General features: G+C 31.8%; 1 long non-coding RNA gene across 1 annotated transcript in view; it reads left to right on the plus strand.

Moving 5' to 3' along the window:
- LOC139764055 (uncharacterized) overlaps positions 1–5,486 on the plus strand; it is a 44,601-nt gene that overhangs the window by 792 nt on the left and 38,323 nt on the right. The window lies entirely within an intron of this gene.

The following is a 5,486-nucleotide window of genomic DNA, read 5'->3' on the forward strand; positions in this document are numbered from 1 at the left end:
GATGGATCAAGAAGTTCTCAGACACAGCTAATTGAAAACAGATTCAAATTCATCCATATATGATTAAGATGTGTCCTACCATCATAAATCGGAAAAAGTACGTGTGTCTATCATTATTCAAAATATCGATTTTTAATTATCATATATATTGTATAACGTATAATATAGGGAAGAATTGCCTTAAACAGGAAATAAAACATATAGAATAGGCAAAATATTTAAACTTTTTATAGGAAAATTAATTCAGCAAATATTATATACATTAGGTGAAGGCTATCAGTTTCTATAAAAACATACTTAGGAATGAAAAGAAGGTTAATCATTATCAAAATGCCTAACCAGCATCTGGTGTTCCCCTGGGACGGGTCATCACATCCAAGTACTAACCAGACCAACGCTGCTTTAAACTTCGCTGATCTGCACGAGAAGCGGTGTTTTCAACGTGGTGTGGCCGTGACAATAATATTTGCACAACATCTCCTATGTATCTTGCATCAGCTCCGTAACAAAGATTATTAAGTAAATCTTATTGACAATGAGAGTTTGGCCTCAATCAATACACCATATGAAGAATGTTCTGTCATTAGACAACCATGTTCCAGTAAACCATATATAAACATCGAACAATGAAAGACAGATCTGATTTCCTACAACTCATGAGGTATCATTACACAGGTGATGTTGCAAAAACCAATTTCTGCCAATCATATCATAAAAGCGAACATACAACCTTAAGGTGAGAAATAAATGAAAAATATGTATATGGCACTATGGAAGCCTTTGGTGATTATGGCATTTGCAAATTATGTAAAAATGGTTTTTAACAATGTCAAACTATGTACAAATCGGAAACATGTCTTTGTAGGCCCTTAATTTAGAAAAAAAATACTTATATTGCTTAAAACTGTAGCATTTATGCAGTAACACAGGATATTGAAATCGAATTTGATTAAAAACGATTGAAGAAGAAGATATACACATTTAATAGTAAAAGTACTGAACAAAACAAAGAAACCGTAGATAATTGAAAATCAATATGGCTTGCAGGAGAGATGGGAATAAAAGATAAGAAAGTGGATACAAAGCAGCGTCCTTCAACGAAAAAGTATATCTATTAGTTATTAATAAAACAGAATATGTAAATTATATGAGCCTTTCGAACAAATCTTAAAGCGTACCGAAGGTACTATCTGTGGATTTTTACATTAATAAAATGCTCAGAAACTAAACAAATATTAGATTAAAAAATCTACCACACCTGCCTGAAGAACATATTCCGCGTAATATGGTAAGAAATGCTGTACTAAAGATACAAATAATATTTTCCAAACTATATGATGGATAGTTCATAAAATGACTCGTTTTTTAAGGTATCAGTACACAAGGTTGGCTATAACTCAACCCAGGATTAAACTACCAATTAGGGAACTTGATTGGATAACAAAGATATCCATTACCATCAAAATGGCTCCTACTAAGTAAACAAACGAAAATGTTTTAACTGGCACTCCATCACAAAACCATTTATGAAACTCGGATGCGAGGAAGGAGAATACTTAGTTTTTCAATGACTTCCTAAGGCAATTGGTACAGTAAACTGCAGAATTTCACTGAATTCAATGAAAAAAAATAATATATCAAAGAGAAAGATGGATCAAGGAAGTTCTAACGACCAGATAATTGAAAACAGATTCAAAATCATCCATATTGTTCAGATGTGTTTGCATCAAATGGAAAAGTACTTATGTAATCATATTCAAAATCACGGATATTTAATATCATATAAAATGTAGACGTAAAATAGGAAGAAAGCCTTAACGGGAAATAAAACATAGATAGGCAAAATATATTAAACTAAAAGAGGAAAATCATTCAGTCAAATATCTATTCAAAGGTGAAGGATATAGTAGCTATAAAGACATACGACAATGAAAAGAAAGGTAATTATATATCAAATGCAACAGCATCTGTGTTCCAGGCGGTCACCATCCAAGTTACTAGCAGGACCAACGTGTTAACTCCGCTGATCGGACGAGAAGCGGTGTTTTCACGTGCGTGTGGCCGTTGGCGATAAAAATTGACACAAACATCTCTATTATCTTGCAATCAGGGTTACTGACAGAAATTTATTAGTAAAATCTTATTGACAATGAAGAGTTGCTTCAATCAATACATCATATGAAAATGTATTGTCATTATAACATGTTCCAGTAAACCATATATGACACAACAATGAAAGACTGTTCTGAGTCTTACAACTCATGAGGTATTCTCACCGTCGGTGATTTGTTCAAAAACAATTACTGCCATATCATACTATTAAAAGAACCTTACAACTTTAAGGTGGAATGCATGCAAACATACATTAAGACATATTGGAAAAGCGAAAGTGGATTAAGTGCCTTTCCAAAATATGTAAAATGGTTTTTAACAATGTAAACACTATGTATAAATACAGAGCCAGTCTTTGTATGCCCATTTAATTTTAGAAAAGATAATACTTTATACTTAAAAATGTAAGATATTATGAGAAGAAACACTCAGTAAATGGAAAAACAAATTTGGTAAAAACGATTGTAAAAAGCAGATAGAAACACAAAGAGGTAAAAGTTTACAAAAGAAAAAAAGAACGCTGAAAATATGAAAGGAAATTGATTGCCGGAAAAGCGGGAATAAAAGATAGAAATGATACAAAGCAGCGTCCAGAAATGATACGTTTATTATAATTTATTGATTAAAACAAAATAATATATCTGAGATTTGCAAATCTAAGTACGAAGGAAACTGTCAGTGGACTTACATTAATTAAAATGCTTACAAACTCATCGAAAATACTGTTTAAAACATTAAGACAACTGTCTGAGGAAATATTCTCAGATTTATGATTTAAATGCTGTAATAAAGCTCCAAATACTGTTTCCAAAACTATACTGTGGGAATATTTATGAAAGGTCACTTAGGTTATAAGTACAAAAGGTTAGGCCATAAATCAACAAGTGATAAAACTAACCATTAGGACTTGAATGATAAACAAAGATATCCATTACCATCAAATGGTTTCTACAAAGCAAACAACTAAAATGAACTGCCAATCCATTCACCAAAACCTTTCATGAAACTCTGATTGCGAGGGAAGGAAATACTTGGTTTTCCGTGATTCCTAAAAGGCATCTGATACAGCAAACTGCAGAATTCAATGAAACAAAATAATCATATCAAAAGAGAAGATGGATAAAAGGAAGTTTCTCAGACCAGCTAATTGAAAACAGATTCAAAAAATTATCCAATCTGATTAGATGTGTCCTACATCAATGAAAAGTACTTGTGTCATCATTATTCAAAATAACGAAATTTAATATCTAATAATGTAAACGTAAAATTAGGACGAAAGCTTACACAGGAAATATAACATAGATAGGCCAAACTTTTAATACTTATACAGGAAAATTACTCAGTCAAATATGATATACAAGGTGAAGTAATCAGTTCTCTATAAAAAAATCTAGGATGGAAACGAAAGGTAATCATATATCAAAATGTACAGCATCTGGTGTTCCCAGGCGGTCACCCACCAAGTACTAACCAGACCAACGCAGCTTACTTCGCTGAATGGAAAGATAGCGGTGTTTCACCGTGGTGGTGGCCGTTGACAATAATATTGCACAAAACATCTCTATTTATCTTGCAATAAGCTTACCGTAACAAGATTTATTAAGTAAAGTCTTATTGACAATTGTGAGTTTGCCTCAATCAATACACCATATGAAATGTTGTTATTAAAAACATGTTCCGATAAACCATATATAAACACGACATGAAGACTTGATCTGAGTTAAAACAACTCATGAGGTATTCATTACACATGGTGATGTTCAAAAACAATTTTTGCCAATCATATATAAACGGAACCCTACACCTTTAAGGTGGAAATAAATGAAACTATATATATGGTCTATGGAAGCCTTTGGTGATTATGGCATTTTCAATATGTAAAAAATGTTTTAACAATGTCAAACTATGAAGTATAAATCGGAACAGTCTTTGTAGGCCATTAATTTTAGAAAAGAAGAAATACATTATATTACTAAAAACTGTCGCATTTATGCAGTTTTAGTAGTAACACATTATATGGAATCGAATTTGATTAAAACGCTGTAAGAAGAAGATATAACATTAATAGGTAAAAGTACTGAACAAAAAACAAAAGAAACGATAGATAATGAAATCAATATGGCTTGCAGGAGAAGATGAAATAAAAGATAAGAAGTGATACAAAGAGCGTCAGAAACCGCAAAGTATATTTATTATCTATTATAAAACAGAATTTGTATTATATGAGATTTGACAATGTAAAGTACGAAGGTACTATCTGTGGATCTTACATTATTAAAATTATCAGAAACTAAACAATATTAAATTTAAAACATTAAACACCTGCATGATAAATATTCGTAATATGGTAAAAATGCTGTGCTAACGATACAATATATTTCCAAATATACGTGGGATTATTTCTTAAATGAACTTAAGGTATCAGTCCCAAGGTTGGCTATAATCAACACGGATAAAACTAACACTTAGGGATTGTTGATAACAAGATATCCATTACCATCAAAATGGCTTCCTACTAAGTAAAACATACTTAAAATGAACTGGCAATCCATCACAAACATTTAGGAAACTCTGATGCGAGGAAGGAGAATTACTTAGTTTTTCAATGACATCTAAGGGCTATCTGGATAAATAAATGCAGGAATTTCAAATGAATTCCATGAAAAACAAAATAACATATCAAAAGGAGAAAGATGGATCAGGAAGTTCTAGACACAGTTAATTGAAAACAGATTCAAAATCATCCAATATTGATTCAGATGTGTCTTGCATCAAATGGAAAAGTTACTCTATGTTATCAATTATAAAAATAACGATATTTCTTATCATTTTTAATAAAATGTAGACGTTAAAATCGGGAAGAAAGCCCTTAAAGGGAAATAAAACATAGATAGGCAAAATATTTAAACTAAAAGAGGAAAATCAATCAGTCAAAATATAATATACAAAGGTAATGTATCAGTTATCTATAAGAACATCGACACTGAAAGAAGGTACTTATATATCAAAATTGACAAGAGCATCTGGTGTTCCCAGGCGTCACCCATCAATTATAACAGACCCAACGCTGCTTCACTTCGCTGATCGGACGAGAAGCGGTGTTTTCAACGTGGTGTGGCCGTTGGCGATAAAATTGCACAAACATCTCCTATTTATCTTGCAATCAGCTTACTGTAACGAAAGATTATTAAGTAAAATTTCTTATTGACAATGAGAGTTGCTTCAATCAATACATCATAATGAAAATATATGTCATTATACAACCATGTTCCAGTAAACCATATATGAAACTAAACAATGATAGACGGATCTGGTCTTACCAACTCATGAGGATATTCATCACAGTCGGTGATGGTTCAAAAAACCCCAATACT

Source organism: Panulirus ornatus, chromosome 48, assembly GCF_036320965.1.
Source record: "Panulirus ornatus isolate Po-2019 chromosome 48, ASM3632096v1, whole genome shotgun sequence".
Lineage (NCBI taxonomy): Eukaryota > Metazoa > Arthropoda > Malacostraca > Decapoda > Palinuridae > Panulirus > Panulirus ornatus.